This window comes from Amphiprion ocellaris, chromosome 16, assembly GCF_022539595.1.
Source record: "Amphiprion ocellaris isolate individual 3 ecotype Okinawa chromosome 16, ASM2253959v1, whole genome shotgun sequence".
NCBI classification, from domain to species: Eukaryota; Metazoa; Chordata; class Actinopteri; family Pomacentridae; genus Amphiprion; species Amphiprion ocellaris.
In genome coordinates this window covers 33147763-33172755 of record NC_072781.1, presented here as the reverse complement: position 1 = coordinate 33172755, position 24993 = coordinate 33147763, and the positions used below count along the sequence as shown (strand labels likewise).

Below are 24993 nucleotides of genomic sequence, written 5' to 3'. Positions count from 1 at the left end.
CAGGAAATAACAGAGACACACAAAGGCAAACACAGGAAGTACTCAAACACAGGAAATACTGAAACAAAATGCAACAAAAACGAAATCAAAAATTCGGAAATAAAACAGGAAGTAGCTGAAAAGGGACATGAAAGCTACACAGATGCAAACGCAAAAAAACAAAACCAACAACCAAACACAAGATTTTGACAACAATAAGGGGAGATATTTTTTGTGAGTTTTCACACACATGCACCATTAGATGACAGTGTTTTTAAGGACGTGGTATTTCCAGCTTGGATTTGTGTATTTAAAGGTAACTGTTGCTGCTGTTTACGTGTTCATAAGATGCTCTCAGGTTATTTTATTGAGACTGAGCTGAGCTGAGGTGACTGTCACTTACTGATGTGAAGAAAATCTGAGGTGAGAAAATGTCAGAGATTAAATCCTGTTTCTGCTCATGTTTTGAGCTTTTCTATACAGACGGTGACATGAGTGATGTTTTCAGGTTCGTCTGACACTTCGAACCTCTCGAGAAGCTGCACTTTACAAACTGGTGTGTAATTTCTCCATTAGGACGAACTCCTGAACATGAAAAGTGAAGAAAACACGGCGATCGGAGCAGCGGCGGCCTTTAGCTTTTTTTAAAAAAAAAACAACACTGATTAGACGTCTGATTACACGGTTCAGTGTCTCAGAGCAGATATTTCAGTCTTTCTGGGAGCGTTTCTGCTTTACTTCTCCTCTATTTATTCCGTTGGAGCCGTGATGACTGACTGTTTCTCGCTTCCCGCTGGGATTCCTGAGATCACCATTCAAACCGTTTCTCTGCTGTTAAGAGGTCAGCTTTGAAAACACACAGAAGGATAATGAGTGGCTTTGTTTGGCTGCATATTTATGCGGGTTGTGTTTGAACATGTGTGCACACGTGTGTGTGCGTGGATGCATTATTGATGTGTTCGTGGCTTCTCGGCTGGGATGCTGGTTTCCGGGGCAGAGAGACGTCTGGACCCTTGCAGAGCTGAATGTGATGCTGCTGGAACCTGAACCTTTATCTTCACTCTCAAACTACAACCTTCCCTCCTTCTTTACTTTCCACTCTCATGTGCTTTTTATCTTTTCTGCACATGAAAGAAGGGTGCAGCGTTTGTAATTTCCACTGATTTTTGAGATAAAGCACAAAACACGTCAAATGACATGAATAGTAATGAAAGGGGGGAAAAAAATCACATTTTGTATGTATTTTCTACGTGTATTTAGCCTGTATAGTGATCAGTCACGCTGCAAAAGAAGTGTTAAAAAATAAAAATAACTACTAAATACACAAATAAAATTAAGTCAAAATCATTTAATTATTAATTTAATTTAGGAAATCTAAAAAATTTCCCAAAAAATAACAATAATGATCATGGATAAGATTTATATAGCGCTTTTCAAGGCACTCAAAGCGCTTCACAATGAATCCATTATTCATTCACTCACACATTCTCACTCAGCGGTGGTAAACTACGTTTGTAGCCACAGCTGCCCTGGGGCAGACTGACGGAAGCGTGGCTGACAATCTGCACCTACGGCCCCTCCAACCACCACCAACATTCACACGCATTCATACTCCAGTGTGAGTAGCAGCACTGGAGGCCAGGTGGGTAAAGTGTCTTGCCCAAGGACACAACAGCACATGACTAGGACAGAGCGGGAATCGAAACGCCGACCTTTTGATCATTGGACGACCCGCTCTACCACCTGAGCCACAGCTTACATTTTCTCCGGAGTTCCGACTTATAGTGAAACTTACATCAATCTGTAGGAACGGAACTCCGCTGTAAGTCGAGGACCTCCTGTATGTTGAATGCATGCTGGCTTTGGCTGCACTTCCTCTGGCCTGTGGAGGAACGGATAGTGGTCACGCAGGTTACAGCTTCCACTACCGGACTGGCATCAATGCTACAGCGTTCCAGTGGAAATGCAGATTTTTTTCACTTCGTTGTCATGTAAACCCAACAAGACACAGGTGATACTTTTGTGTTTTGGGGTTGAACATGGCAGTGTAAACAGGTCCTCAGTAAAAATGGGGATTTAGTTGCAGGTTTAGGGTTAGGGTTAGCTATTGTTTTCAATTTCCTCTTCAAAGGGAATTGAAAACAATGATTTTCAGGTGACCATGGCAATTTCTAAAATGAAATGTATTGTTAGAATAGAAAACTACAATATTTTATTTATTTGCTTATATTTTAATTTCATGCTGTACATTTAACTGTATTGTCTTGTTTTTTGTTTTGCAGTTTTTCTGTGTTGAAACTACAAAGAAATTTGGTTGTTTTAACATCGTGTCTGTAAAAATAACAGTATTGTATGGTAAAACATTTCACTAAAAAATGCTGTTAATTGAACAGTGTTTTATTGTTTTTCAGTTTACAGTTTTTTCAAGTCACTATTTTCCAGTAATTTTCAGTAAATTTCAGACATTTTTTACAGTGCAGTTTTGAAACACATTTCATTTATTTCATTCATTCACCAAAAACAAATACAACATAAATACATATACAAAAAAATTTTTGAATGAAAGGGTGGCAGAAGGAAGTAAAAAACTTATAAAGTACATTTAAAAATAAAGAATGTCATGTATGCCTTAATGTGCATTTATGTTCAAAAAAGGAGCAAGTAACTGGACAAATGATTCATTAACAAAAAATATAAAACATTATACAGGCCGTAGCAACTATCAATATGGTATTAACAACAAAAAATGGAAACAGAGTAAATTCCCGTTTAACAAAAGTAAAACAAACAGCTCCAGTAGATTTGATCTTTTTTATTCTAGGTTACTGCCTAAATTTGCTAAATGAAAAAAAAAAAAAAGTTGTTTTTTGAAAACATTGTGAGCAGTTTTAAATGTGAAAAATCTTCTATTTTCTTTTCTGAGGTTAAATAGTTCTGTAATCTCACAGAATAAACTTCAGTGATCTTTAAGGCTGCATTTGTACAGCTGGTGTTCAGAATTAACCAAAAGTAATGAGTTCATGCAACTCCCCTAAAAAAAAGTAATTTAACTCCATTTAGCTTGATATTTTTGTTGTTGTTTTTGTTCAAAATCATCTTATGAGTTGCAGAAGTGCCAACATTTCTAAATTAAATGAGCTGAAATTGAAAAAAACGACTTCACTAAACTTAAAATACTGAGTTAAATCAACCAGTCACATGGACAGAAGCTACTGACAGACTTTTATCCAGTTCAGCAGCCACTTTTGTTGAGTTTAGTTTTAAAACCTGCTCTCTAGGTCTCCAGCAATGCATCCTGGGAAGTCTAGCTAGCACATGTGCTACTTTTGTCTCTCATAACTTGAATTCTTGAAGTTCTAAAGTGGCCAAACTAACTGGAAATGAGCCAAACCTGTATATTTACGTTAAATAATGAGAATCAAAGAGCTGATCTGGGTGTTTTGGGTGCAGAGAGTCGGGGAGGCGATGATATACGGTGGCCAGAAGTATGTCAGTGTAATTTTAGACTATTACACTAATCCTGCCCATTTAGACTCACTTCAAAGAGGCGCTTAAAGCTGCACAATGAGTCCGGAGGGGCGCAGTGTGTAGCGGTGTGTAGCGGTGTGTAGCGGTGTGTAGCTGGCGTTGTGTGCTTTGCGGGGGCGCTGGACTGTGTGTGTTTGTTGCGTGGGTGGCAGCGAGGTGAAGACGTGACCCCCGGGGTTAATCCTGAATCTCAGCCCTGCAGAAACACGATCCGTTAAACTCACACAGTCTTGTGCCGGTCCAGACGGCGTATTTTTAGCTCAAACAAAGACCACCTTTCACACCAACCACGACTCCCACTCTCTGTCCTCCTCCTTCTTGTTTTTCTTTCTCTTTCTTCGTGTCGTGTTCCTCCCTGTTCCCTCCTTCTTCTCGTCCCTGGAGGCTCATTCATGCAGCTCCACCTTAAAGCCTGCAGCCTCCACTGTCCTCCTTTCCCTCCGTCATCGTCTGCAGCTCTGCTTGAACAAACACTGGACACACAGCTGGAGATCAGGTTTAGATTCCTCCTCTCCTCCCGTTTTAAAGCCGTTCTGAGGCTTTTACAGTCAGACGGCTACAAACGGGCGCCATAATCCAGATCCGGTGGACGACTGACACGGTTTTGTCTTTTGTTTGGAGAACACTGAAGCAGTTTCTGCTCGTCTTTGTTGCTCCTGGATCATTTTTCTTCACCGTCGGCTCACTTTTCACTGCAACATAAAGTCCTACAGCTTTATGGAAACAGTAGAATCATGAAGAAGAGCTCAGAAATGACCTCTGTCCAGAAGGACGCAGTTAGAAAATTATATTAAAGAAAAAATAATTATTTCTTTGCAAAATTACCAATAAAGAGATGTAAAAAAATAACTAGACGATGCAACATCACAGCAAAGAGACATAAAATGACCTGAAAGAGATGAAAACCAACACAAAATAGATGCAAAATGAACATTAACACCTGGAAAAAACTACCTGACTTCAAAAAGAAACTTAAATAACAAAATAGAACAACATAATAAAACAAAAATACGCAAAAATGGCCACAAAGACACAATAAATCGCAACTGCAAGGTGTAAAAAGACAGTAAAAGATGTAAAGTCCTGCAGCTCTGCGGAAACTGAACAACATGAAAGAGAGAGAACTCAGAAATGTCTTGGGAAAAAGTTGAATTTCTTTGTAAAACTAACACAAAGTGATGCTAAAGAACAACTAGACAATAGAACAACACAGCAAAAAGACACAAAATGACCTGAAAGAGACACAAACCAACATAAAATAGATGCAAAATGAACATTTAACACCTGGAAAAACTACCTGACCAAGAGACAACTCCAAAAAAGTCTGTATGTGTTCAAGATAGAAAGACATTAAAGTGCTGGATATCAACCCAAAAATGCTCGGAGATAATCGACAAGAGGCAGTAGGAACCAATCCTACCGTCCCCTGATGTCAAGTAAAGCCAACTGTTGGCTTTTGGCCACGTTTTGCTCTTGACAGAACCAACAAAACACACTAAATGAACAAAAATACACACAAAGAGACACCAAATACCAACTACAGGATGCAAAAATACAATAAAAGAAATAAAGTTCTCTATGGAAACAGAACAACATGAAGAAGGAGAGAGAATGAAGAAATGACTGAATGATGGAAATCAGAAAAAAGACTTTCATGAGGTCCAGAAGGAAGTCCAAAATCTGACTTTTATTAATGTTTCCCCAGTTTCTAGTTGATTAAACGTGTAATTTTGATGATTTTAAGAGAAAACACACCATTTGGTTGGGTTTGAGGTTAAAAATAAATTGCATACATGTGAGTTCTTTCTTAAACCCTACAGAAATCTTTGATGTTCTACAAGTACACCATGTTTCTGAGAAACATGTGACCTCTATTAACATTATTTTAGTGATTTCCTCCTCTTAACTTTACCTTCCAGACCCTTACATGTGCTGCAATACCAGTTGCACTGATAAACTCTGAATTTTTCCCTTTTAACAGAATTTCATTGGTTAAAATGATTTACTTTTGGTGACATGTAGAACTTTCATGATTTTAAACTCAGATTTGGCTAATTTTCATCACAGAATTAGCTCAAGGTCCAGAAGAAAGTTGAAAATCTGACTTTTATTAATGTTTTCCCAGTTTCTAGTTGATTAAAAGTGTCATTTTGATGATTTTTAAAAGAGAACACAGAATTTAGTTGGTTTTGAGGTTAAAAATAAATTGCAAATGTATGACTCCTTTCTTAAATCCTGCAGATATCTTTGATGTTCTAGGAGTATACCACCTTTTTGAGAACATGTGACCTCTATAAATGTTATTTCCTCCACTTAACTTTACCTTCCAGACCCTTACCTGTGCTGAAATTCCACCTTTACAGTCCTATCTTAGTGTGGGCAGCGTTTCCCAGCAGCACCTTGGTGATCTTTCCACTTCCTCTTAGGACCAAATGTGATCTTAGCGCTGAAACACTTTCTAAGAAGGGTCCATGGCAGCCTGTTATTATGGGGTTTAACCACATCCATAAATAAGAGCAGAGATGTGAGGCGTTATCGGACTTTTTTCTTCCAACCTCTCAGCTTTCCCTCTTTGAAACAGAATAAGAGGCTCTTGGATAAGTTTGGACACACACTTTGAAATGCACACACTCCCCAGCAGACGGCTGAACTCGGCCAGGCGGTGATACAACCGTACGGCTTCATCCCATCCGCCTCATCTTAAAAGTGACTGAGTGTGAGTGATGTGTTGATGTCTTTTTATGGCCATAGCGCCTCTGTTTCTGTACATTCCTGCATATCTGCTGGTTCTTCTCATTTTGTGTCTCATTTCTGTTGTATTCTGTCGTTTTTGTCTTTTGCAGCTTGTGTTTGTTGTTGTTTCTCATGTTTTTGTTGTTTTGTATCTTATTTCTGTCTTTTGTGTCTTGTTTTTGTCTTTTGTGTCTAGTTTGTCGTTTTGTGTCTAGTTTTTGTCATTGTGTCTTGTTTTTGTCATTTTGTGTCTTATTTCTGTCTTTTGTGTCTCGTTTCTCTCGTTTACATCATCCAACAGTTTTTTGTCGATCCATCATCAAACAGTTAAATGAAGAATGTGCAGAGCAAAGCTATGTCCTCTCTTCTATTTTTCATATCTTCTTCACATTGTCAGCCTTGATTGAATGTCTCACTCTACCTCATATTATCAGTATCAGACTCATTCTTTGGACTGTTTTCCATCAGTCAGTTTGTCCTCTTGGTCAGCAGTAACAGCAGCTAAATATCTAGCTTCTACTGCTGAGAAAAAGATCACATTAGCATGGATTAGCAACCCTGTTACTGTGATTAGAGTAGGGTTAGCAAACAACACAGAAAACATGGAATAAAAATGCTACCATTGATGTGTAAACTGAGCCAATCAAGCCTTTAATAGTTTATTACCCATTATTGATCAATATGGAGCAGAAAACTGGAAAAGAGAAGGTTTATTTTCCAAACATTTCGAAGCCCAAATGTCCTCCAGTTCTGGAATGATCCTTAACTTAGATTTCTTTCTCTGCTACTATGCAGCTGTAGTCATTCATGGAGTTGTGTGTCTCTGTTTGTTCTGGTTTTTCTTTGACATAAGCAACAAAAACACCTTTAAGCAGAACTAGTTTTACTTCTGCAGTGATCATTTTCTTGAAGGTGATGGAACAAAAGTTCTCATTTAAACCTTAATTTAACTGAAAGTGCAGCTCAATTCTGCATTAATGATTCATACTCGTGATGAGATGTGAACTTTAAATCGATTTCTCCGTATAAATACTGTTTGATCTGCAATAATGGGACTCAGAGAATAAAGATTTCATGAAAACTTCTGACACCAGCTCTGCTTTCTAGTACTTCATGGACTGGAATTTGACCTCTGATGTCCACATAATGACGTGCAGCTGCAGAAACACCAACCACAGCAGCACAAAGTCCCAGTATATGGAAAATATCTTTGTTTTGGGTGTACAATCATGCAGTTTCTTTCTAAAAATGTGTTCCTAAAACACTGAATCCTCTGTTTTTCATTTCTGGAGTGAATCAGCAGGGCTCATCTGACAGCAGAGAGAGTAGGCGAGATGTTTTCTTGACTGCCGTCTACAAACATTTTACTGTCATCGCTTTGCCAAAAGGCTTATTCATCCCCGTACTGTCAGCATATTATCTGTGCATTACTCAGATCTGCCTCTACTGTACCACGGCTCCGCGGGGATTCCAGAATTTCTCAGTAAAGATGCCAAATAAAAATAACAGATTGGAAAATAATTGTTAGTGGCACCGCTGAAATGGATTATTTGTTCTTGTAAATCAGCACCTGTTAGACGGAGGCCGTAGAACTGATGAAACATCAGTAGAACGTATCCGGGTTTGTTGACTGAGGAGGTTGTGTAATAAGAGAGCAGCAGGTGGGTTGTAATGCAGCAGCAGTTCAGATTGTTGCTCCAGATTACTGAGGTGGAATTGGACATTAAAGGGGAAGCTCAGGACGTGTTGATCTGTCTGGGCTGATTAAAAAGTTACAAGCCTGTTCCTAACAAAAAGACAACCACTGTAGCCTCCTGAATTATGTTTCTGGTAAACGCATCAAACGCTGAACCTCCTAACCTGAGATTCTCCAATTTAAATTTAATTTTGGGGAAGAGGAAACGTCGCAGGGAGCCACATCTGGAGAGAAGGCTGGTTTAGGTTGTTGATTGTGTTGATGTGGCCAATAAAACAGCTCCTAGTCATGGCATAGTGCCACCATTCTGGTGGTTTATTCTCAATGTTGTTCCTCAGACACTTCAAGATGTTAAACTAGAACTCTATTTTGGTGTGCATTGCACATGTAATAAAAGTGTCGATAGTTTAGTATATAATTTAGATGATAGCACAGTATCATGTACCATCCTGACTCATGACAGTGATGCTCACACATGTTGAATGCCTGCACTCAGTCTGTGTACTTTCCAGCAGGTAAAGCTCTAGGAAACATCTGTTAGGAGTCCAGAGTAGAACCGCCAAAGAACCAAAGATTGGCTTCATTTGTGTCGTGCAGAATTAGTTCAAGGCCCAGAAGAAAGTTAAAAATCTGACTTTTGTTTATGTTTTTCCAGTTTCTAGTTGATAAATGGTGTAACTGATGATTTAGTAAAGATGATGCCATTTGGTTGGTTTGGAGGTTAAAATAAATTGACTCCTTTCTTAAACTCTGCAGAAATCTCTGCTGTTCTTTAAGTATAAAATCTTTTATAGAACGTGTGACCTTTAAAATGCCTGATATAAACATTATTTTTGTGATTTCCTCCACTTAACTTGACCTTCCAGACCCTTACCTGTGCTGTAAATCCACCTCTACAGTCCTATCTTCGTGTGGACGGCGTTTTCCAGCAGCACCTTGGTGATCTTTCCCACTTCGTCCTCTTAGAACCGCCGCCTCTTGAGATGAAAACAGTCGACTGAGGTGGTCCGGGGTCTGATTGTGATGCTTCCCGGATGCTTCGCTCTGAAGGTATTCTGTGCACATCCAGCTGAGAGGAGACCGCAGGGCAAACCCGGAACACACTGGAGGGATTACATATCCCATCTGGTCTGGGAGCGCCTCGGGATCCACCAGGAAGAGCTGCAGGACGTGGATGGACAGATGAATGTCCTGCCGGCCTGCTGCCTCCACGAGACAAACAAGCAGCAGAAGAAACGACTGAAATCCTTTATTGCATGTGTGTTTGTGATCTACGATGCTTCATTTAACCCTGGTGTCGTCCTGCGGGTCAAAATTGATCTGTTTTAAAGTTTGAAAATGTGGGAAAAATATAGATTTTCATAGTGAAACTTCTGATGTCCACATTTTCAACATTTTTGGGAAATCTTTGACCATTTTTTGGTGGAAAAAAAGAGATGTTAAAAATGTTTCTTAAGAACATTCAGAAAAAAATCAACCAAAATCCAGTGAATTTCATTGGATTTTGACTGATTTTTTTTAATGTTCTTAAAGAAAATATTAGAAGTTTTACTGATATATATGGAATCACTTTAGATATTTTTAGGATTTTTTTTGAAGATTTTTACAAATTTTTTGAAAATATTTACAAGGATTTTCTTGCCAAATTTGGGGGATTTTTTAAAAAATAAAACTTTTAAGGAATTATTGGAATTTTCTTCCTGAAAGTTTTGCAAATTTTCAGAAATTTTGGGAATTTTTTTGGCTGATTTTTTGGATTTTTTTCAGACAGGGAAACAATATTTTTGGTGTCCGTAAATGAGGACAACAGGAGGGTTAACATCCTGTCAATGATAAAGCAGACTTCTTGAGTGGAATCTTGAATAAATAAAGAATCCCCAGTTTACACGCGAAGCGATAATCACCTCGTCTAGCAGCGCGACTCGCCGTCATGAGATCTAAGCGAGGCTCAAACGAAGCAATGGAGCATGAAAAACAACTAGACACTAACTCCCACCGCCTTCTGTCCAAATCACACCCATTCATATCCCAGCATGCACCAGCCTACTCGCAGTCACATCCAGTCATCTCCCAAATGTGCAAAACAGCCATCATTATGCGGGCATCAGAAACAGCCTGTGGGGAAATATGTAGTTTAGTAAGAATGCAATAATCAAGTTGGGCAATAATTTAGGACACACAGGCTCAGGCACATAAACGCTGCATAAATACGAACACACACCCGGCTAAACGTGCACGTTCTCAGCGCTTGGCCACACATAAACTCACTCTCTAAAGCTGTTTCCTTAGGGAGCGTTAGCACACACACGGCTGCACACACATTAAGAGATGAAAAATCCTCATTTATTCATTATCCAGCTCCACCAAGATATTATTCTTTCATGTGCGCTGATTAAAATTACCCAGCATCTGGAAAATATAATGGAGCATTTGTTTTTCTTTCATAATGATTAGTTCAACTCTGCAATTAAGCGGCTCACAGTCCAGGAATACGAGGTGGTTAATTGAAGAAGAGGGAGCAGAGTGAGGACTGGGAGTCCAGCAGAGAAGAAGGAGGAAGCAGGAGGGTTTGAGGCTTTAAGCGCTGCCTGTGATTTCAAACGTTAATGCTGCGAGTTCAAACAAACTGCTTCACAGAAAACTCAGCGAGGAACTGAGTGCTATTTTCACAAACTGCTGTAGAACCACAAGGCTGTTAAAGGTCATTACTGCAGGTAAAGTGTTTGTTAAGTGCATTCTTATATAAAGTAAAGTGGATAAAATTTGTCTTTACGTGTCTCTAATAGGGTCAGTTTGTTTTCTAACTGTTGGGGAACAACTCAGACTGAAGCCCGGTTCTTTTTTTATGTTTTCATCAACAGAAGCAGCAGTTACACACACCTCTTGAACATACGAACCCTGTCTTGATTCATCCCAGTTTATCTTAACCGTCCTGTTGTCCTCATTTACAGGCACCAAAAAACATAGTTTTCTTGTCTGAAAAAAATCCAAACATTCAGCAAAAAAAATTTCCCAAATTTCTCAAAATTTGCGAAACCTTCAGGAAGAGAATTCCAATAATTCCTTAAAAGTTTGCCTTAAAAGTTTTATTTTTTAAAAAAATCCCCCAAATTTGGCAAGAAAATTCTTGTAAATATTTTCAAAAAATGAGTAAAAATCTTCCAAAAAATCCTAAAAATATCTAAAGTGATTCCATATATATCAGTTAAACTTCTAATATTTTCTTTAAGAACATTCACATAAAAATCAACCAAAATCCAGTGAAACTCACTGGATTTTGGTTGATTTTTTGTTAACGTTCTTCTTAAGAAACATTTTTAACATTTCTTTTTTTCCACCAAAAAATGTTCAGATTTCCCAAAAATGTTGAAAATGTGGACATCAGAAGTTTCACTGTGAGAAATTTTTTTTTTCACATTTTCAAACTTTAAAACGGGTCAATTTTGACCCACAGGACGACACGAGGGTTAAACAAATTAGGATGGTCTCAATCCTGTTTTAAAACAAGACATTGACAGTGTGAGATGGGAGGGATTTACACACTTAACAGCATAAATAGCAAATGTGGTCACAATTCAGGATCAGTCGTCAGGCTCACAAGGAGTTTAGAGATCACAAATTCAGGTTGGCACCATGTGAAGCTTAACAAACACGCAATAAAATCGTACAATTATTTCTAAAAACCAACAGGTGACCAGTAATGACTGAGGTGTTATGGTCACTTTGACTAGTTTTAAACTCACTCTAGTGCTAAAACAAAGGAAATCAAACTTGATTGTATTTCTTGAAGACGTTTCAGTTCTAAAACCAACGAGTTCAAGGAATTTGTTTCAAGGCTGAACTCTCTTTTTCACCAAACATAAAAGGCAAAGTGTGAAACACAGAACACATGATTCTCATCATGATTTTAAGCTTTGATGCAGTGACGTTTTCTGACAGAAGGATGCATCACATATGATTAATTCAAGGCCTGTAAGTGGAAAAGGAAAGCGGAAAATCCAACAATTTTTGTTGTTTTTACAGTTTCTGGCTCCGATAAACAATAGAACATTTGCATTTTTTAAATTTGCCTTTCAAATATACTGGAAACTGTTTGAGTTTCAGATGGTTAAACATTTTAAATACTGAAACATGTATTGGTTGTGTGTTCTTAGAAACTATGTACTGTCTGATTAACTGAAGGCTTTTTGATAATGCAATTCTATATAAATCTATAATAATAATATACTGAATGCATTAAAGACACTAAGACTAGCTGCCATCATATAGAACGCATCCTGACTGGCCTTGGATGTAAATGTATGTACATTTAAAGTGTGGTGAAGCCTTGACACTCCTACGTCGATGTGTTCTGCCAGTGATTATATTTAGACCTTAGACCCCCTGATGCTGGGATTCATATTCAGACGCCACCAGCTAATAGAGCAGCAGTGTTACCTTCAGTGGCCTGCCATTAAAAGGCATGAAATTAATCTGATGAGTCATCAGTGAACCTATTTTTTTTAAAAAAATAAAACATTTCTTTCATTACCGATCAGCTATTTGGCACGGTTCAGAACCACGTATAGCCACCATGATGCTACACCGCTAGGCTGCTGAAAATCGTCCTTGATGCTAATCACACACGTCAGAGCTTTCATCGAAGCTGCAAATTAGTTTAAATCAAAAGCACCAGCTACTAAGAAGCTGCCTGACCCCTTCTTCATTACTTCTACTGGAACTACAACACAGACTGCTTGTATGAACATTCTCCTGGTTAATTAGTGAATCAGAAGGAATCCAAGCTGAAATGTGTTTTATCAACACTGACCTGAAACACTGAGACAACAGAGCTATGGGGAAAAGAAAGGAGACCAAATAACAGGGAAATAATCCAGATCCTTCAAAAAAGTGTTCATCCTTTATGGAAGTTTTCACTTTTTTGAGTGACCATGCAAGAAAGAGACTAGTGAGGGAGGCCACGGAGACAACTGTGACTTTTATGGTAGAATGGTAAAGAAAAAGACTTTATTCAAAAAAACTCAAATTAAATCTGGACTAGAGTTCACCAGAAGACATGTGGAGACTCTGAAGACACCTGGAAGAAGGTTCTTTGGTCTGAGGAGACCAGGATGGAGTTTTATGTCAATCAGACTAGATGATATGTTTGATGGACATCAAATACTGAACATCAACACAAACACACCATCCCCACTGTGAAGTATGATGGTGGTAGCATCATGATGAAGCACGGTGGTGGCAGCATCATGATGTGAAGCATGGTGGCAACATCATGATGTGAAGCATGGTGGCAACATCATGATGTGAAGCACGGTGGTGGCAGCATCATGATGTGAAGCATGGTGGTGGCAGCATCATGATGTGAAGCACGGTGGTGGCAGCATCATGATGTGAAGCACGGTGGTGGCAGCATCATGATGTGAAGCATGGTGGTGGCAGCATCATGATGAAGCACGGTGGTGGCAGCATCATGATGTGAAGCACGGTGGTGGCAGCATCATGATGTGAAGCATGGTGGTGGCAGCATCATGATGTGAAGCACGGTGGTGGCAGCATCATGATGTGAAGCATGGTGGCAACATCATGATGTGAAGCACGGTGGTGGCAGCATCATGATGTGAAGCATGGTGGTGGCAGCATCATGATGTGAAGCACGGTGGTGGCAGCATCATGATGTGAAGCATGGTGGCAACATCATGATGTGAAGCACGGTGGTGGCAGCATCATGATGAAGCACGGTGGTGGCAGCATCATGATGTGAAGCACGGTGGTGGCAGCATCATGATGTGAAGCATGGTGGTGGCAGCATCATGATGAAGCACGGTGGTGGCGGCATCATGATTGAAGCACGGTGGTGGCAGCATCATGATGAAGCACGGTGGTGGCAGCATCATGATGTGAAGCATGGTGGCAACATCATGATGTGAAGCACGGTGGTGGCGGCATCATGATATGAAGCACGGTGGTGGCAGCATCATGATGTGAAGCATGGTGGTGGCAGCATCATGATATGAAGCACGGTGGTGGCAGCATCATGATGTGAAGCATGGTGGCAACATCATGATGTGAAGCACGGTGGTGGCGGCATCATGATGTGAAGCACGGTGGTGGCAGCATCATGATGTGAAGCATGGTGGTGGCAGCATCATGATGTGAAGCATGGTGGTGGCGGCATCATGACTGAAGCATGGTGGTGGCAGCATCATGATGTGAAGCACGGTGGTGGCAGCATCATGATGTGAAGCATGGTGGTGGCAGCATCATGATGTGAAGCACGGTTGTGGCAACATCATGATGTGAAGCACGGTGGTGGCAGCATCATGATGTGAAGCACAGTGGTGGCAGCATCATGATGTGAAGCATGGTGGTGGCAGCATCATGACTAAAGCATGGTGGTGGCAGCATCATGATGTGAAGCACGGTGGTGGCAGCATCATGATGTGAAGTATGAGACCAATTGAGACCAACAGGATCAATGCTTGACGTGGGTAAATATTTATGCAATCACTTCTTTTACATGTGAAAATTTCAAATAATTAGAATTATTTTGTAGAAATCTGCATTATTTTTTTGTAAATTCTTGTTGAAAAAACTACAGTACATCAATTCAATGTTGAAAAGCAATAAAAGGTGGAAAATATCAAAGGAAGGTGAATCTTTCTTTTCATAGACTGTATCTATAAAACATTAGAGAAAGGCTACGGAGCAGAAGACAAGTGAAAATGAGAAGCTGAGGAGATTCAATAGAAAAAGACTTCAGAAGACGAAGAACAAAGAAAAGGCCCGGGCTAAAACTGTTGTCTCATTCTGGCTAATGATTCCACATAAAGGTCAACATCTCAAGTGTTTCTCCCGATAAATGTCAAATGCCCAACAGCTGATGATTTTACCACCCCCGAAAAAGATCCAGCAGCAGCCGTGAATAAACCAAACGCCTCGTGACAGCAGCTTTCTCAGCCCATGAGTTAGAAACCGAGACGAGGAATCAGTCATTGAACACCATAACACATCTCAACATCGCCGTGACTTTGGCTAAAGGTGAGAAGTTTAATAAAACAAACACATTTCTGAGGATATCCTGACTGATTTAGGATCAGTTATCGGCTCCTTGTTTGTTGTCCTGATCACTTCTGTCAGTCTCGTTAATGAGGCCTGTGCATCAGCCGGCCCTGATTGCATCATAAAATACACCAATCAATTACTGGAATCCTCGGGCAGTCAGTGGAAATTAAAAGGGCGAAATTCAAGATCAAATCTATCTCTGAAAACAAACAAGGAAAAAAACTAAAATGAAATATCCTATGCACCATAGAATCACACAGCTTCCGGGAAAAGTGTAAAGTGCTGCCAATAAATAAGTTTGTGGAGTGAAAAGTTTTAACCCTGGTGTCGTCTTGTGAGTCAAAATTGATTTGTTTTAAAGTTTGAATATGTGGAAAAAAATATACTTTCACAGTGAAACTTTGATGTCCACATTTTCAACATTTTTGGGAAATCTTTGAACATTTTTTGGTGGAAAAAAGAAATGTTAAAAATGCTTCTTAACAACATTCACAAAAAATCAACCAAAATCCAGCAAATTTCACTGGATTTTGGTTGAACATCTTTCCTTATGTTACAATTCACAACTTCCTGTTGGCCAACTTCATATCAGTGATAGTGAGTCGACTCTAGATCTTTAAAGTTCAACCACTGTGGCAGTAAAATATAAATACTATAGGTAGTATATGATCAACTCAGTGAAATTATGACCAGTACTTCAAGCACTTCAACAGAAAATAACTGTATTATCAGGAGTAGAACTAGCCGGAAAACACAAATCTGTGGTGAGACAATGAGAAGAACTAAACCTGGTTGCTGCTCAGAACTTCCAGATGAAAGTTTGCTGAAGAACATGAGAAGAAGCCTGATGGATGTTGGAGAACATTCTTTGGTCAGATGGAGATGAACTAGTTGGTGTCAGATGGATGTTTGGTGTGAACCTGACCAGGACTACCACAGTGGATGCATCGTCCTGACAGTGAAGCACGGAGATATTCTGTGGGTCTTTGTGGTCGTTTTGTGCCTCTTTGTAGTCATTTTGCTTCCCCTTGTGCGTAATTTGCGTCTCTTTGTAGTCGTTTTTTGTTGGGATGATATGTTGCTGTTTCAGAGCAGAAGATGTTGGGGAGATGGCATTTAATTTTAATATAGTAAACCTAACCTGTTAATGGACTCTAACTTTGACATAAGAGCAAATATCCTACAGCTCAAGCTACAAGTGAGCTGATTAAAGTACGGTGATGTGATGGTGAATTATCTGACGTGATATTGTCCAGGGCTGTGCTCACTGCTGTTATTAAATGTGGGTGAATGGACAATTCCATGAGAGCTTCTGAGAGCTTCAATGGCAATTTTTAAAGAATGTGTTGGTAAAGACCAGAGTTCTGCTTTTAAATTGGTAATACAGCTAATAATGGTGCCGTGCTCTTCCACTTTGTGCCATTATGACTGATTTAATTGGCTCTCAATGGAGCTAAATATCATCCTTCACTTCTTTGTCTTGATTAAAAAGATGGATATTAGTGCTCATCTGAAATAATGAATGAGGTCACATAGTATGATTTCTCTCATTTCTCCAATTAAATCTGGACCATGGATGCTTTTGTTTCGTGTTTCGGTGGACGGTGAGAGCCTCCATGTGTGATGTGGTTACACTTTCTTAATGACAGAGCAGGAACATGTTGGCCGACAGCTGGAAACCACACAGTTGGTGAACAGTGTGGCTGTGAAGGTGTCAGCTTTGTAGTCCTGCATGTATTAGTGAAGTGTGGGTCTGACGGCTGCCACACATTCATGCATATCTGTGGGCAGAGTGATAAGACGTGCAGCAGATCTGAATGTGTGAGGGTGATGCAGAGTGATGAGGCATTTGGCTACATGTGTCACTGCAGGGGGGGTGTTGAACATAGCTTCTCCTGCTGGAGCAGATGGATTGATTTTAAAATGTCTGAGGTTAGCTTAATTTCTTCCTTGTGACAAAAGGAGTTTTCGTATTGTCACTGAAATCTGCCTCTATTCACAGTGGGACATGGGTTTATTTTGGAGTTCTACATACGCCGGTCAGCCACAACATTAAAACCACCAGCATAACATTTGAGTAGGTGTTCTTCATGCAACCAAGACAGTTCTGACAGGTCTGGTTAAAGATACGGGATCTCTGGTGGCATCCATTGGGTAGTTAGCAGATCTTTTGGGTGTTGTGGGTTGCAGTGGCCTCAATTGATTGGATTTGTTCCGAAGCATCACACTGATGATCCACTAAATTGGAATTCAGGGAATTTGGAGGCTGTGTCAGTGCCTTTGGCTTTTGGTTGTGTTCCTTGAGCTGTTCTTGAGCGGTTTTTGAGGTGTACTGGGGCACATTGTCGTAGTGGAGTGTTCTCGGTCTGGAACAGTGTTTGGGTATGTGGTATGCTTCAAAATAACATCCATATGAAGACCAGGACCCGAGGTTTCCTTGAAAAATATTGCATTGTTATTACGAAAAAAATCAATGTTGTACACTTTGGTTGTAGTCTCCTTGTGCAGCAATCCTCTGCTCCCAGAGCTCCTGCAACACTTGAAACGCTCTCTGAAAGTCCTACTTCAGAAACATCTTATTTTGATATCCTATTTCCTTGTGTGTCGCTTGAATTTTACTTCCTGCCTCTGTCTGTTTCCCTCCTCTTTTGATGCTTTACTTTGTTTCTCTCCTCTTTTGACACTTTCATCTATATTTCCATCCTTTGTCTGTTGCCTTCCCCTTTTGACAATTGTCTTTGCTTCTACCTTGTCTGTTTCCCTCATCATTTGACACTTGTATCTTTACTTCCTCCCCTTTGACCGTTTCCCTCCTCTTTTAACGATTGTGTGTTACTTCCACCCTTTACTGTTCATTTAACTTGTGTTCTCCTGCCTGAATCCTTGCAACCTTCATCCACTTTAGTTTCTTTTTAATCTATTTGCTTCCCTCATGTCTTTGTTTTTCAATATGATGTTTTTGGATTCGTGTCTTCACCTCTGGACTTATTTTTGCCTTGATTACCATGTACTTTTTCTTGACTAAGGTTTGTCTTTTTTGTAATCAACCTACTTGTGTTTCTACACTTGGATTCTGCCTTGCTCTTTTCCTGGCAGCTGAGTCTCCTAAACAGAAACCCTTCAACTCAGATTTTATTTAGGGAAAGAGGAAGAAGTCATGTTTTTGATTCATTGGTAAAGCAAAACATTGCAGAACAACATACAATTACAAAAAAGCACACTATGGAACATATTAAGCTAATAGGAACAAAAAATATTCTTGGACCAAATAGCTCTTTGCTTGTTTTGCTGTTTTTTGTACCAGAATTTGCCACATTTACTTATAAAATGACTTAGCAATGACTTTTTATAATTTCATAAATAGCAGAGGCAGAAGAGCCCTAGAGCTCTGCAGTGTTTTTCAGTCTACCTGTATATAGCAGAAAAATACAGTCACTTTTACAGTTTCTATCATGTTCTCTGCTCTTAATTTGCAGGCTCATATTGGTTGTGTGCAGCTCAGTTAACTGGAACACCGGTTTTGTTCCACAGTTCCCTTTATTTTTCCCCCTTCTCTCTTTTAGCACCACAAACAGGACTTGTTAACAGAGAGACTGAGCCAGATTGATTGACTCAGCAGGTGAGGAGACAGGCTGCCAATAAGCATCCGTCAGCACAGGGCCTTGATTCCACAACCTTAAAACAAAACCCGCATATGTTACCCCAATTACCTCAGACAGTTTATTGTGGTTCGGCATGAAAATGATTAAAGCTGACGCGACAGGAGCGAGGCTGATCTGTGACGGCTCAATGATGCTCGACTAAAGACCGCCTTAAAAGGAAACTCCAAGAAGAAACCTGCAAACGGACATTGATTCAATGAGTCAGCACTGAGAAAAAAAAAAAAAAAAAAAAAGGAAAAAGCTTCTTTTTTTTAGTCCAACCTCTTATGAAAGAAACTGCCTGCAACACTGAATTCAAGGTTTTTCCTGCATAGAGGACATTTAAGTCGGAGTAAAAATGAAAATCAAATCTGAAAAGTAGGTTTTCATGTCATGTTTGGACCAGTTTGATGCACCAAATGTGGATTTCAGGTACAAATCTTCCATTATTCACTGGTTTCTTCATTAAATTAGCCATTTTAATAGCTTTAGTGCAAATGTTCCATCAAAACAAAATTTATTTTAGGCCCTAGAAGTTCTTTGGAGTAACCAACACATGCACATAAACACACAGTGATATAAGCTTTGATATTTATGGAATTACATACGTTTGACTTTTCAATGAATAATAACATCAAACTCAGCATTATTTGATTTGAAATTATGTGCTCGGACCTGAAAACCTGCACTGTAACATTTACTGCTTTTATCTGATTTTTGTATTTCATATTTAACTCTTTTATGTCGTAAAATACATTCAACCATAATATTGCTTATGTTGTTCCTTTTACAGTTTATCTTCAGGCTTTTTAAAATATTTTATGTAAATTTGAATTATCTTGTTTTTAAAATGTGTTACATCAATAAACTTGCATTGCCTTGCAGTCTATTTCTCTTTAGGTATTAAAAAAAATAATAAATATATCTAAACAGGGATAAAATTTGTTGAGCATATTGGTTTAAACACCTGAAATTCAATAAAAGTGTGTTTACCAAAATGAGATGTTGTTTACTTGCTGTATTCTAATATTAATACCAACCAAGAGGCTTTATTTGTATAATAAAATCAGCAAAATTATCTTCCATTAGTCTCCAAACCTCCCTATCTGACTTCAGTTTTGTGTTTTGACAGTTTTTTCAAATAAAAAAATATTACATATACATTTTTGAACCAGTTTTGTCCTTTTGGGTTTCATTTACAGACATTGCAGATGTTTGCTGTGGTCAAACATTCATAAAAAACAAGAAAATATGTCCAGCCTGTGCAGTAAGTTCACACAGGTCATTGCCTTTTCTATATGTGGCTCAAGATGCTTATTGTGGAGTATATTTACCCCCTGAAGGTCCATTCTGAATCAGGAAAAACCCTGGCATCACATCGGTAACCTCGATTAACAAGTTTATGTGTCAAGGATGTTATACATAGAGCTGGTAAATGTGAATACTTAATATAAATACCAAATATACAGCAATAACTCACTCAAGGCTGCTTCCACAAAACACAACAGCACATCTTTTATCACATGAATCTTGATGTCTCGATGCCGCTGCAGCTTTTTATCATCTGAACCGGGATGTTCTGGAGGTTGGATGAACAAACAGGACCGATGGAGTAAAGAAGGAATCAGCCTCACTAAAGTCCTTCAGTTAGAGGGAGGCTATAAATGCTTTTTGGGAGGAAAAACACCCATTAATGAGTTTAAATCAATCTTTATTGTAGAAAAAGAAGAGATCCTCACTTTTATTTCTGTGTAATTTTGCTTCTTGCGGCTACTAACATTTTATGAAATACCACAACTGTGCTCAAAATTGTTATTTTTCCAGAGAACATTCAGCAAGCATCCTTGCATTTCTGACATGAAAGGCTCATTCAGTCAAATGTCAGGGGTGATGCTCCATGGCCAAACTAAAGTCTCTCAGTGTCCCTGTAGACCTGTCCTTGGTCCTCCTAATGGAACCTTAAGGTTGTCTCCAAACTGTTCAGGAGGACGCACCTTCCGCTTTCGTCCACTAATAGATGCAAAACAACCAGAAAGAAGGACAAAGCAACCACTAATAGACACAAAACTACAAAAAGCCACAAAACAACCACAAACAGACGTAAACCAACCACTAGTAGACGCAAACAATCACAAATACACAAAATAACCACAAATAGACACAAAACGACCACAAGTAGATGCAAAACAACCATTAATAGATGCAAAAAACTACAAAAGGACACAAAACAACCACTAAGAGATGCAAACAGCCGCATAAAGACACAAAACAACCACATATGGATACAAAATGATCACAAAGAGACACTAAATGATAATAAAACAACCACAAAGAGCCACAAAACAATCACAAAAAGACATGTCTGGCACACAAAAGGCTACGTTCATTCAGCCAAGACCTAATATAAGAGGAGATGCTCCATGGCCAAATGAAAGTCTCTCAGTGTCCCTGTAGACCTGTCCTTGGTCCTCCTAATGGAACCTTAAGGTTGTCACCAAACTGTTCAGGAGGACGCACCTTCTGCTTTCGTCCACTAATAGATGCAAATGTAACCAACTTTAGGGATATAAAAGTGAATTACAGTGTAATAATTACTTGGACTATTTATAATACCTGGACCAGAATCAGAAGACACTAAATTCGGGAGGAGCCACTGTACTGAGCAACAATAATGAGGCAATCGCAGGGGTAATAGTTGAGTAGCCACTCGTATAATTTTTAACAGTGGATAAAACAAGTTGTCGGATTTGTACAGAATACAAAATAATAACCCAAACAGTAAGACAATAAGAAAAACCCAGTGTGCACACTTGAAACAAAAAATTGTCCGTTGGGGCCCTTAAGTAAAATAGGAGTTGTTGCAGGTTTTCCTGTTGTAGGATTATTGCAAGTTCACCTGATTCCAGAGGTCTTTGTAGTGTAATGTAAATGTATAATGTGTGTGTGAATGAGTGGGTACGTGGATATCTTCTCGGTGCTGATCTTTCTTCAGGGTGGTTGGCTCGCCATCTGTTACAGCAGGAAGTTTGTCCTGAACCTCAGACTCTTCAGTCCTCCAAAAAACCTGACCTGTAGACAGGTCACACAATTTACATCCAACACCGTCTTTTCTCAGATGCATCGTCAGGGATATCAAATGTCAAAAGATGCACACCATTACATCTAATTCTGACATGAATCTTCATTTCTATTCAAATCTTAAATCTCTGTCTCAGTTGTACAACGTTCAGTCTTAAGAGTATCATTTATGAGGACTAAACACGAAAGTGCTCACACATTTACCTGTTCATACGAACAGTGTTTCAATAATACTTATGGTAAGTAACCATTAACATTCAAAATATCATTAATCATAACCATATCAGAACCATGTGCAAAAAACATAACAGTACACATCTTGAGTTAGACACAGAGGTATTAAAGAAGTGTGCTTAAACTACTCTTACACTATAGGCCTATTCATGTGAGAGAACTGCACCAAAAATTACCCTCTAGTTACTCTAAACTCAGCTGAAATAACATAAATGTTTTCAATAAATCATATAGTACAAAATAACATATTGTTTTACACTCATCACAACATACCAAATTACTCTCTCTTCCCTTTAAATTGGCATTAGGAAAATAAAACACTTCCCCTTTAATTACATACACATCAGCATAAAATAATAAACACAATGTGCATATGTCCAGAAGTATTGCACCATTATTCACTTCAGTTCACTCTTATAACCGTAATATCACCACTGCTTTCTTTCAACACCCGCGAAAACAAGAGGAAAATAGCACCAGAGCAGCTAAAAAGGCACATTTCTCACCGTTGCTCTCTGTGTATCAAGGCGGAGCACGCCGATGTCGGACCTTGCCGCGGCTCTCTGGGTGAAAGCCAAGTGGTTAGCCTGTTAGGCACAGAGCTAGCATTAGCATAGACGACGACGGTAAGCGTCAACAAGGTTTTTTTCTCCGCCGGATAATTGACTCGTCTTACCGACGTAACTCTCTCCTTCGTTCAGTCACTTGGCTCCGGACCTCCAGTGGGTAAGTGCTCCAACTGTTTTTTTCCTTTTCACAGGTAAACTCTGAGGTTTTCTCCTGGTTTTCTCTTCCTCTTAGCATGTAGCTGCCCTCGCTTCTAGAAGGGACCGGAAGAGCAGCGCGCCTGCACTTCGCCTCTGAGCCGACAGGCTGAGCGTGGCCTGCGTAGCCTCTGATTGGCTGCTGAGAGCTAGGTACGCCACGTGGGACCACGTGAGCTGAGCGGTGCATTCATATGCAATAGGACATCTAACACTTTACCGATGCAAAACAAATAAAGATAAAGAAAATAAACAGTCTCTCTTCTGTGATTGTACTCAAATAACTGTGTGTGTGTGTTTTTTTACACCTGGCTACACAAAACAACCAGAAAGAGGGACAAAGCAACCACTAATACACACAAAACTACAAAAAGCCACAAAATAACCACAAAGAGCCACAAAACAATCACAAAAAGACATGTCTGGCACACGAAAGGCTACGTTCATTCAGCCAAGACCTAATATAAGGGGAGATGCTCCATGGCTAAATGAAAGTCTCTCAGTGTCCCTGTAGACCTGTCCTTGGTCCTCCTAAGAGGACCTTAAGGTGGTCACCAAACTGTTCAGCAGGAAGCATCTTCAGTGTTGAACATCCTGAAGACATGGCTTGTTCTAGGTACTGATACTGAGGTATCTCTGGCATTTATCCCTTCATCTGTCATTCTCTTGGTCTCTAGGTCATCTGCTGTATCCTCATCAACATGTGTCCACCTTTCGCGTTGTCAATCCAAAATACTGAGTCTTCTATATGCAGCAGATTAACCTCCTTCTTATTACTTATTTATGTCTGTCGATGTCAATCATGCTGCAAAGCTAGAGTGATGATGTGTGATCTGCCTGGATACAAAAATATAGTAGCTTGTTTATGGTATTGACATAATGTTTAGACAATGTTGGTTAAACACAGGAGCTGCACAGTGGAGTGCTGGTTAGTACTGTCGCCTTGCAGCTAGAAGATAGTCCCCCATGGCCCTAATGAGGATAAAGCAGTGTACAGATAATGGATGAGACGGTTAAACAGTCACTTGTGACTTACAACAATGCAAGCAATGTAATCCATGGAGAATTAGGGGGGTTGTGAGTGGGTAAATTGGTAACTTATTGTTGTTTATGGTCTATCAAGTGGAGAGTTTTCCTTCAAATCTTAGACATTCACAAGTCATTCAGTTTGGCTACATAATAGCTGACATGATTTTGATAATAAGCTGTCAGTGTGTTGTTGAAATGCACATATACACCGGTAGCCAAGAGAAGAGGACTCTAAATACAAAATAAAGGTGAAAAATTGAGTTTTTATGGAGATGAGGTTAATTTGAACTCATTACCGGCATTTTCTAGAATTATACCCTCCCCTACTTTAGTGAATGATGCAACTGCAGATATTAGTCTGCAGCACTGACTGGAGAAAATAGTGGATTTTTTAACTGAATGCCACTGATATTAAAAGGACCAAAGCTCTGATGTTTGTGCGACACAAACCCTTAAAAGATCTGTCAACTTTATCTGGATCTGTTGAAACTCTGCAGCCCAGAAGTCTCTGTGATCAAAGCGGGTTTCAGCCTCGCAGCCTCGTCTGACGGTAACTTTGGGTCTAGTTAACGAAGCGTCATGTTTCTCTCCTTGTTTTTATTCTAATGTGTTTACAGCCACCGCTAACTATCATGCAGCGACCATGACGCCCCTGAGGATCCTCTTCATTCACCATGGTTGCTCAGTGCTCGTGCCGTGATCACAGTAAATAGCGCTCTCCAGGGAAATATCATTTTATGACCTCAGTGCTGCAGCAGTTCTGCATAGAAACGAGTAAAAACCTGATAGTGAATGTTGGATCTGAGAGCTCAGATGTATGTCGACACCTTGAAACAACGTCCCCGGGTCCACATGCGACACACATTATTATAAATCCTCCCAGCTTTATTCGTGTTGTTCGACGGCCTTGGAGACGTTGCTGTCGATGTGAAATGAACAAGTCTCTCCCAAACTTCCAAAACAGGCAGATCCAAGACTCTGATCTATGATACCTGCAGGCACTCGAATTTAAATGCTAATGCCTTTAGTTCTGAGCCGGCAGACTACAATCCTAACCGACTGCTGACGGAGTGGAAGGCGAGGAGCTGCAGGAGGAATGTTTAGGGGCCGGCAGAGGTGTGAAGTTGTGGAGCTGAATTGTACTTTTTTTTTTTTTTGAGGTAGCAGAAGTTTAATGACTACAAAGGAGAACTCACAGACTCAGAATGTGCAGCGTTTCCAGCAGAGAAAGTGAAGAAGAGTCGCCGTG

General features: G+C 39.6%; 1 long non-coding RNA gene across 3 annotated transcripts in view; it reads right to left on the bottom strand.

The window, feature by feature from the left end:
- The window catches only part of LOC111588984 (uncharacterized), a 31898-nt gene extending 9133 nt beyond the window's left edge, over window positions 1-22765 (bottom strand). The window contains exons 1-3 of one of the 3 annotated variants that reach the window (XR_002748234.3): window positions 22628-22749; window positions 22458-22538; window positions 21359-21708 (exon numbers count right to left, since the gene is read on the bottom strand). This is a non-coding gene — a long non-coding RNA (uncharacterized LOC111588984). Of the gene's footprint in view, window positions 1-21358; window positions 21709-22457 lie in introns of those variants that run through there. The other 2 variants (XR_008604263.1, XR_008604262.1) reach the window with 2 other exon arrangements.
- Window positions 22766-24993: the final 2228 nt, after the last annotated feature.